Genomic DNA, 11460 nt, shown 5'->3' on the forward strand with positions numbered 1-11460 from the left:
GCAGCAGTGACATTGTGTATTACTGAGAGGTATAACTACAGAGCATACGCGCTCTCACCCTCCGCAGCAGTGACAGTGTGTATTACTGAGAGGTATAATTACACATCATACGCGCTCTCACCCTCCGCAGCAGTGACAGTGTGTATTACTGAGAGGTATAACTACAGAGCATACGCGCTCCCACACTCCGCAGCAGTGACAGTGTGTATTACTGAGAGGTATAACTACACGGCATACGCGCTCTCACCCTCCGCAGCAGTGACAGTGTGTATTACTGAGAGGTATAACTACACAGCATACACGCTCTCACCCTCCGCAGCAGTGACATTGTGTATTACTGAGAGGTATAAGTACACGGCATACGCGCTCTCACCCTCCGCAGCAGTGACAGTGTGTATTACTGAGAGTTATAATTACACGGCATACGCGCTCTCACCCTCCGCAGCAGTGACAGTGTGTATTACTGAGAGGTATAATTACAGAACATACGCGCTCTCACCCTCCGCAGCAGTGACTGTGTGTATTACTGAGAGGTATAATTACAGAACATACGCACTCTCACCCTCCGCAGCAGTGACTGTGTATTACTGAGAGGTATAACTACACAGCATACCCGCTCTCACCCTCCGCAGCCGTGACAGTGTGTATTACTGAGAGGTATAACTACACGGCATATGTGCTCCCACCCTCCGCAGCAGTGACAGTGTGTATTACTGAGAGGTATAACTACACGGCATACGCGCTCTCACCCTCCGCAGCAGTGACAGTGTGTATTACTGAGAGGTACAACTACAGAGCATACGCGCTCTCACCCTCCGCAGCAGTGACAGTGTGTATTACTGAGAGGTATAATTACACAGCATACGCGCTCTTACCCTCTGCAGCCGTGACAGTGTGTATTACTGAGAGGTATAATTACACGGCATACGCGCTCTCACCCTCCACAGCAGTGACAGTGTGTATTACTGAGAGGTATAACTACAGAGCATACGCGCTCTCACCCTCCGCAGCAGTGACAGTGTGTATTACTGAGAGGTATAACTACATGGCATACACGCTCTCACCCTCCACAGCAGTGACAGTGTGTATTACTGAGAGGTATAACTACAGAGCATACGCGCTCTCACCCTCCACAGCAGTGACAGTGTGTATTACTGAGAGGTATAACTACAGAGCATACGCGCTCTCACCCTCCGCCGCAGTGACAGTATGTATCGCTGAGAGGTATAACTACAGAGCATACGCGCTCTCACCCTCCGCAGCAGTGACAGTGTGTATCACTGAGAGGTATAACTACACGGCATACGCGCTCTCACCCTCCGCAGCAGTGACATTGTGTATTACTGAGAGGTATAACTACACGGCATACGCGCTCTCACCCTCCGCAGCAGTGACATTGTGTATTACTGAGAGGTATAACTACACAGCATACTCGCTCTCACCCTCCGCAGCAGTGACAGTGTGTATTACTGAGAGGTATAACTACAGAGCATACGCGCTCTCACCCTCCGCAGCAGTGACAGTATGTATCGCTGAGAGGTATAACTACAGAGCATACGCGCAGTGACAGTGTGTATTACTGAGAGGTATAATATACACGGCATACGCGCTCTCACCCTCCGCAGCAGTGACAGTGTGTATTACTGAGAGGTATAATTACACGGCATACACGCTCTCACCCTCAGCGGCAGTGACCGTGTGTATTACTGAGAGGTATAATATACACGGCATACGCGCTCTAACCCTCAGCGGCAGTGACAGTGTGTATTACTGAGAGGTATAAGTACACGGCATACGCGCTCTCACCCTCCGCAGCAGTGACAGTGTGTATTACTGAGAGGTATAACTACACGGCATACGCGCTCTCACCCTCCGCAGCAGTGACAGTGTGTATTACTGAGAGGTATAACTACACGGCATACGCGCTCTCACCCTCCGCAGCAGTGACAGTGTGTATTACTGAGAGGTATAACTACAGAGCATACGCGCTCTTACCCTCTGCAGCCGTGACAGTGTGTATTACTGAGAGGTATAATATACACAGCATACACGCTCTCATCCTCCGCAGCAGTGACAGTGTGTATTACTGAGAGGTATAAGTACACGGCATACGCGCTCTCACCCTCCGCAGCAGTGACAGTGTGTATTACTGAGAGGTATAATTACACGGCATACGCGCTCTCACCCTCCGCAGCAGTGACAGTGTGTATTACTGAGAGGTATAATTACACGGCATACACGCTCTCACCCTCAGCAGCAGTGACAGTGTGTATTACTGAGAGGTATAAGTACACGGCATACGCGCTCTCACCCTCCGCAGCAGTGACAGTGTGTATTACTGAGAGGTATAACTACACGGCATACGCGCTCTCACCCTCCGCAGCAGTGACAGTGTGTATTACTGAGAGGTATAACTACACGGCATACGCGCTCTCACCCTCCGCAGCAGTTACAGTGTGTATTACTGAGAGGTATAACTACAGAGCATACGCGCTCTTACCCTCTGCAGCCGTGACAGTGTGTATTACTGAGAGGTATAATATACACAGCATACACGCTCTCATCCTCCGCAGCAGTGACAGTGTGTATTACTGAGAGGTATAAGTACACGGCATACGCGCTCTCACCCTCCGCCGCAGTGACAGTATGTATCGCTGAGAGGTATAACTACAGAGCATACGCGCTCTCACTCTCCGCAGCAGTGACAGTGTGTATCACTGAGAGGTATAACTACACGGCATACGCGCTCTCACCTTCCGCAGCAGTGACATTGTGTATTACTGAGAGGTATAACTACACGGCATACGCGCTCTCACCCTCCGCAGCAGTGACATTGTGTATTACTGAGAGGTATAACTACAGAGCATACGCGCTCTCACCCTCCGCAGCAGTGACAGTATGTATCGCTGAGAGGTAGAACTACAGAGCATACGCGCTCTCACCCTCCGCAGCAGTGACAGTGTGTATCACTGAGAGGTATAACTACACGGCATACGCGCTCTCACCCTCCGCAGCAGTGACTGTGTATTACTGAGAGGTATAACTACAGAGCATACGCGCTTTTACCCTCTGCAGCCGTGACAGTGTGTATTACTGAGAGGTATAACTACACAGCATACGTGCTCCCACCCTCCGCAGCAGTGACTGTGTATTACTGAGAGGTATAACTACACAGCATACGTGCTCCCACCCTCCGCAGCAGTGACAGTGTGTATTACTGGAAGGTATAACTACAGAGCATACGCGCTCTCACCCTCCGCAGCAGTGACAGTGTGTATTACTGAGAGGTATAACTACAGAGCATACACGCTCTCACCCTCCGCAGCAGTGACAGTGTGTATTACTGAGAGGTATAATATACACAGCATACGCGCTCTCACCCTCCGCATTACTGAGAGGTATAATATACACAGCATACGCGCTCTCACCCTTCGTATTACTGAGAGGTATAATATACACAGCATACGCGCTCTCATCCTCCGCAGCAGTGACAGTGTGTATTACTGAGAGGTATAACTACAGAGCATACGCGCTCTTACCCTCTGCAGCAGTGACAGTGTGTATTACTGAGAGGTATAACTACACGGCATACGTGCTCTCACCCTCCGCAGTAGTGACTGTGTATTACTGAGAGGTATAACTACAGAGCATACGCGCTCTTACCCTCTGCAGCAGTGACAGTGTGTATTACTGAGAGGTATAATATACACAGCATACGCGCTCTCACCCTCCGCATTACTGAGAGGTATAATATACACAGCATACGCGCTCTCACCCTTCGTATTACTGAGAGGTATAATATAAACAGCATACGCGCTCTCACCCTCCGCATTACTGAGAGGTATAATATACACAGCATACACGCTCTCATCCTCCGCAGCAGTGACACTTTGTATTACTGAGAGGTATAACTACACGGCATACGCGCTCTCACCCTCCCCAGCAGTGACAGTGTGTATTACTGAGAGGTATAATTACACGGCATACACGCTCTCACCCTCCGCAGCAGTGACAGTGTGTATTACTGAGAGGTATAACTACAGAGCATACGTGCTCTCACCCTCCGCAGCAGTGACAGTGTGTATTACTGAGAGGTATAATTACACAGCATACGCGCTCTCACCCTCCGCAGCAGTGACAGTGTGTATTACTGAGAGGTATGACTACAGAGCATACGCGCTCCCACCCTCCGCAGCAGTGACAGTGTGTATTACTGAGAGGTATAACTACACGGCATACGCGCTCTCACCCTCCGCAGCAGTGACAGTGTGTATTACTGAGAGGTATAATTACACGGCATACACGCTCTCACCCTCCGCAGCAGTGACATTGTGTATTACTGAGAGGTATAAGTACACGGCATACGCGCTCTCACCCTCCGCAGCAGTGACAGTGTGTATTACTGAGAGGTATGACTACAGAGCATACGCGCTCCCACCCTCCGCAGCAGTGACAGTGTGTATTACTGAGAGGTATAACTACACGGCATACGCGCTCTCACCCTCCGCAGCAGTGACAGTGTGTATTACTGAGAGTTATAACACTACAGAGCATACGCGCTCTCACCCTCCGCAGCAGTGACAGTGTGTATTACTGAGAGGTATAATTACACAGCATACGCGCTCTCACCCTCAGCGGCAGTGACAGTGTGTATTACTGAGAGGTATAACTACACGGCATACGCGCTCTCACCCTCAGCGGCAGTGACAGTGTGTATTACTGAGAGGTATAACTACACGGCATACGCGCTCTCACCCTCCGCAGCCGTGACAGTGTGTATTACTGAGAGGTATAACTACAGAGCATACGCGCTCTCACCCTCCGCAGCAGTGACAGTGTGTATTACTGAGAGGTATAACTACACGGCATACGCGCTCTCACCCTCCGCAGCAGTGACAGTGTGTATTACTGAGAGGTATAATATACACGGCATACGCGCTCTCACCCTCCGCAACAGTGACAGTGTGTATTACTGAGAGGTATAACTACACGGCATACGCGCTCTCACCCTCCGCAGCAGTGACAGTGTGTATTACTGAGAGGTATAATATACACGGCATACGTGCTCCCATCCTCCACAGCAGTGACATTGTGTATTACTGAGAGGTATAATATACACGGCATACGCGCTCTCACCCTCCGCAACAGTGACAGTGTGTATTACTGAGAGGTATAACTACACGGCATACACGCTCTCACCCTCCGCAGCAGTGACAGTGTGTATTACTAAGAGGTATAACTACACGGCATACGCGCTCTCACCCTCCGCAGCAGTGACAGTGTGTATTACTGAGAGGTATAACTACAGAGCATACGCGCTCTCACCCTCCGCAGCAGTGACATTGTGTATTACTGAGAGGTATAACTACACGGCATACGCGCTCTAACCCTCAGCGGCAGTGACAGTGTGTATTACTTAGAGGTATAACTACACGGCATACACGCTCTCACCCTCAGCGGCAGTGACAGTGTGTATTACTGAGAGGTATAACTACAAGGCATACGCGCTCCCACCCTCCGCAGCAGTGACAGTGTGTATTACTGAGAGGTATGACTACAGAGCATACGCGCTCCCACCCTCCGCAGCAGTGACAGTGTGTATTACTGAGAGGTATAACTACACGGCATACGCGCTCTCACCCTCCGCAGCAGTGACAGTGTGTATTACTGAGAAGTATAACTACAGAGTATACGCGCTTTCACCCTCCGCAGCAGTGACAGTGTGTATTACTGAGAGGTATAATTACACAGCATACGCGCTCTCACCCTCCGCAGCAGTGACAGTGTGTATCACTGAGAGGTATAACTACACGGCATACGCGCTCTCACCCTCCGCAGCAGTGACAGTGTGTATTACTGAGAGGTATAAGTACACGGCATACGCGCTCTCACCCTCCGCAGCAGTGACAGTGTGTATTACTGAGAGGTATAACTACACGGCATACGCGCTCTCACCCTCCGCAGCAGTGACAGTGTGTATTACTAAGAGGTATAACTACACGGCATACGCGCTCTCACCCTCCGCAGCAGTGACAGTGTGTATTACTGAGAGGTATAACTACAGAGCATACACGCTCTCACCCTCCGCAGCAGTGACAGTGTGTATTACTGAGAGGTATAACTACACGGCATACGTGCTCTCACCCTCCGCAGCAGTGACAGTGTGTATTACTGAGAGGTATAACTACACGGCATACGCGCTCTCACCCTCCGCAGCAGTGACAGTGTGTATTACTGAGAGGTATAATATACACAGCATACGCGCTCTCAACCTCCGCAGCAGTGACATTGTGTATTACTGAGAGGTATAATATACACGGCATACGCGCTCTCACCCTCCGCAGCAGTGACAGTGTGTATTACTGAGAGGTATAACTACACGGCATATGCGCTCTCACCCTCCGCAGCAGTGACAGTGTGTATTACTGAGAGGTATAACTACAGAGCATACGCGCTCTCACCCTCCGCAGCAGTGACAGTGTGTATTACTGAGAGGTATAACTACACGGCATTCACGCTCTCACCCTCCGCAGCAGTGACAGTGTGTATTACTGAGAGTTATAACTACACAGCATACACGCTCTCACCCTCCGCAGCAGTGACTGTGTATTACTGAGAGGTATAACTACAGAGCATACGCGCTCTCACCCTCCGCAGCAGTGACAGTGTGTATTACTGAGAGGTATAATTACACAGCATACGCGCTCTCACCCTCCGCAGCAGTGACAGTGTGTATTACTGAGAGGTATGACTACAGAGCATACGCGCTCTCACCCTCCGCAGCAGTGACATTGTGTATTACTGAGAGGTATAACTACACGGCATACGCGCTCTCACCCTCCGCAGCAGTGACAGTGTGTATTACTGAGAGGTATAACTACACGACATACGCGCTCTCACCCTCCGCAGCAGTGACAGTGTGTATTACTGAGAGGTATAACTACACGGCATACGCGCTCTCACCCTCCGCAGCAGTGACAGTGTGTATTACTGAGAGGTATAACTACACGACATACGCGCTCTCACCCTCCGCAGCAGTGACAGTGTGTATTACTGAGAGGTATAACTACACGGCATACGCGCTCTCACCCTCCGCAGCAGTGACAGTGTGTATTACTGAGAGGTATAACTACACGGCATACACGCGCTCTCACCCTCCGCAGCAGTGACAGTGTGTATTACTGAGAGGTATAATTACACGGCATACACGCTCTCACCCTCCGCAGCAGTGACATTGTGTATTACTGAGAGGTATAAGTACACGGCATACGCGCTCTCACCCTCCGCAGCAGTGACAGTGTGTATTACTGAGAGGTATAACTACACGGCATACGCGCTCTCACCCTCCGCAGCAGTGACAGTGTGTATCACTGAGAGGTATAATATACACAGCATACGCGCTCTACACGGCATACGCGCTCTCACCCTCCGCAGCAGTGACAGTGTGTATTACTGAGAGGTATAACTACAGAGCATACGCGCTCTTACCCTCTGCAGCCGTGACAGTGTGTATTACTGAGAGGTATAACTACACAGCATACGTGCTTCCACCCTCCGCAGCAGTGACAGTGTGTATTACTGAGAGGTATAAGTACACGGCATACGCGCTCTCACCCTCCGCAGCAGTGACAGTGTGTATTACTGAGAGGTATAATTACACGGCATACGCGCTCTCACCCTCCACAGCAGTGACAGTGTGTATTACTGAGAGGTATAACTACAGAGCATACGCGCTCCCACCCTCCGCAGCAGTGACAGTGTGTATTACTGAGAGGTATAACTACAGAGCATACGCGCTCTCACCCTCCGCAGCAGTGACAGTGTGTATTACTGAGAGGTATAACTACAGAGCATACGCGCTCTCACCCTCCGCAGCAGTGACAGTATGTATCGCTGAGAGGTATAACTACAGAGCATACGCGCTCTCACCCTCCGCAGCAGTGACAGTGTGTATCACTGAGAGGTATAACTACACGGCATACGCGCTCTCACACTCCGCAGCAGTGACATTGTGTATTACTGAGAGGTATAACTACACGGCATATGCGCTCTCACCCTCCGCAGCAGTGACAGTATGTATCGCTGAGAGGTATAACTACACGGCATACGCGCTCTCACCCTCCGCAGCAGTGACATTGTGTATTACTGAGAGGTATAACTACAGAGCATACGCGCCCTTACCCTCCGCAGCAGTGACAGTGTGTATTACTGAGAGGTATAACTACACGGCATACGTGCTCCCACCCTCCGCAGCAGTGACAGTGTGTATTACTGAGAGGTATAACTACACGGCATACGCGCTCTCACCCTCCGCAGCAGTGACAGTGTGTATTACTGAGAGGTATAACTACAGAGCATACGCGCAGTGACAGTGTGTATTACTGAGAGGTATAACTACAGAGCATACGCGCTCTCACCCTCCGCAGCAGTGACAGTGTGTATTACTGAGAGGTATAACTACAGAGCATACGCGCTCTCACCCCCTGCAGCAGTGACAGTGTGTATTACTGAGAGGTATAACTACAGAGCATACGCGCAGTGACAGTGTGTATTACTGAGAGGTATAACTACAGAGCATACGCGCTCTCACCCTCCGCAGCAGTGACAGTGTGTATCGCTGAGAGGTATAACTACACGGCATACGCGCTCTCACCCTCCGCAGCAGTGACATGGTGTATTACTGAGAGGTATAACTACACGGCATACGCGCTCTCACCCTCCGCAGCAGTGACTGTGTGTATTACTGAGAGGTATAACTACACGGCATACGCGCTCTCACCCTCCGCAGCAGTGACAGTATGTATCGCTGAGCGGTATAACTACAGAGCATACGCGCTCTCACCCTCCGCAGCAGTGACAGTGTGTATTACTGAGAGGTATAACTACACAGCATACGCTCTCTCACCCTCCGCAGCAGTGACAGTGTGTATTACTGAGAGGTATAACTACACCGCATACGCGCTCCTACCCTCTGCTGCAGTGACAGTATGTAGCGCTGAGAGGTATAACTACACGGCATACCCGCTCCCACCCTCCACAGCAGTGACTGTGTATTACTGAGAGGTATAACTACACAGCATACGCGCTCTCACCCTCCGCAGCAGTGACAGTGTGTATTACTGAGAGGTAAAACTACACGGCATACCCGCTCCCACCCTCCACAGCAGTGACTGTGTATTACTGAGAGGTATAACTACACAGCATACGCGCTCTCACCCTCCGCAGCAGTGACAGTATGTATCGCTGAGAGGTATAACTACACGGCAGTGACAGTGTGTATTACTGAGAGGTATAACTACACAGCATATGCGCTCTCACCCTCCGCAGCAGTGACAGTGTGTATTACTGAGAGGTATAACTACACAGCAGTGACAGTGTGTATTACTGAGAGGTATAACTACACGGCATACGCGTTCTCACCCTCCGCAGCAGTGACAGTATGTATCGCTGAGAGGTATAACTACACGGCAGTGACAGTGTGTATTACTGAGAGGTATAACTACACAGCATACGCGCTCCTACCCTCCGCAGCAGTGACAGTATGTATCGCTGAGAGGTATAACTACACGGGAGTGACAGTGTGTATTACTGAGAGGTATAACTACACAGCATACGCGCTCTCACCCTCCGCAGCAGTGACAGTGTGTATTACAGAGAGTTATAACATCTTAACAATGGAAGGAGATTGCATCTATATATGGAAAGCGCTAAACCAGTGATGGTTATGACCTAGTGCTCAATGTTTTGGGCATCGGTAGGAGATGCTCATATAGTTGTATGCCATCAATGGATAGCATCCGATGTTTTTGGCCCAGGGCGCGTGCGTACTATGCGCGCATCGTCGATATATCCAGTGGCATTGCTGTGGGCAGCCCGCACCACCGGGAGGTGCGCATAAGTGCAGAAGAAACTTTAATTAGATGGATAGCTAGTTGAAGTTTCTTATGCGCATATTCCAGTGGGGCGTCCTGTCTGCAGCAACGCGGCGTCCCGCCCCGTTCTTTTACGCATTCACGGATAGTGGCAACCATTGATGGTAGGTTGTACAATGTTTTATAGCCATCGATGGCAACCATTGATGGGGGATGCGTCGATGGCCTTCCCTACATAAAATAGCGCAGGTGAGCTGAATAGGGAGGTGCTGGACTTCCACCAAGCTCTCTGTTTAATGTAAATAGATGCCAAGCAACATCTTTCTGGCTCACGCGTCCCCCGTGTTCTACCCTGCATGCTACCCAGGCTTTCACACTGCACAATACTGCCGGCTGCAGTTTGCGCTGCGTATAACGGTCACAAGAGCACACTGCAAGCAGAACAGAGCGCGTCGTACAGAGAGCATCCAGTGCAATAAGCATTATACAGGGCCCCCCAACAATTCAATATACATTTTACAGGGAGCCATAAGAATGCAACGAGAATTGTACAGGGGGAGCCCAAGAATGCAACAAGCATAGTACAGGGGGACCCCAAGAATGCAGCATACATAGTACAGGGGGTCCTAGAGTAAGCAGAAAAGGTTGCCCAGTGGTCTCAAGGATGCAGCACACATTGCTACATTGCTCAGGGGCCCCAAGGATGCAGCACACATTGCTTAGTGGCCCCAAGGCTGCAGCACACATTGCTCAGTGGCCCCAAGGCTGCAGCACACATTGCTCAGTGGCCCCATGGATGCAGCACACGTTGCCAGGGCCCCCAGGGATGCAGCACACATTGCTCAGGGCCCCCAGGGATGCAGCACACATTGCTCAGTGGCCCCAAGGCTGCAGCACACATTGCTCAGTGGCCCCAGGGATGCAGCACACGTTGCTCAGTGGCCCCAAGGCTGCAGCACACATTGCTCAGTGGCCCCAAGGCTGCAGCACACATTGCTCAGTGGCCCCAAGGCTGCAGCACACATTGCTTAGTGGCCCCAAGGCTGCAGCACACATTGCTTAGTGGCCCCAAGGCTGCAGCACACATTGCTCAGTGGCCCCAAGGCTGCAGCACACGTTGCCAGGGATGCAGCACCCTTTGCTGGGAGGGCGCTGTGCTTGAGGAGACCCCCGGGCAGCAGAGCAGTGTATCTGCAGCGCAGTTCGCAGCATGGTGCTCTGTGCAGAACGTTATATATTGATGTTCTCACCTTTTTGTAGCTTCTTCTGCTTCTGCTCCACCTCTTCCACTTCCTCTCTCCCCCCCCCCCCCCTCCCCCTCCCCCTCCCTCGCTCACCCCGAGCATCAGCACAGCAGAGCATGCTCCGCACTGCGTCACTACACGTCCCCCACCCCTACACCAACATGGCGGCCCCGGGGATTCTGGGAGAGCGCACACCCTGCATTCTGCACAATGACCACCAGATGGCACCATCCGGGGTAGAGCACCTTCCATAGCTGCTGCTGTACTGAAGAGTGACCACCAGGTGGCAGTGTGGCAACATCCCGGCATAGATCCCCTTCCGTTGCTGCTGCTGTACTGCAGAG

General features: G+C 51.1%; 1 protein-coding gene across 1 annotated transcript in view; it reads right to left on the reverse strand.

The window, feature by feature from the left end:
- The window catches only part of LOC146036428 (myb-related transcription factor, partner of profilin-like), a 55653-nt gene extending 44437 nt beyond the window's left edge, over positions 1-11216 (reverse strand). Inside the window, exon 1 of the mRNA XM_083160426.1 lies at positions 11123-11216. The gene's annotated coding sequence lies outside the window, so the exon portion shown is untranslated. The remainder of the gene's footprint in view (positions 1-11122) is intronic.
- Positions 11217-11460: the final 244 nt, after the last annotated feature.

The sequence above is a fragment of the Crinia signifera genome, chromosome 9 (genome assembly GCF_055691185.1).
Source record: "Crinia signifera chromosome 9, ASM5569118v1, whole genome shotgun sequence".
Lineage (NCBI taxonomy): Eukaryota > Metazoa > Chordata > Amphibia > Anura > Myobatrachidae > Crinia > Crinia signifera.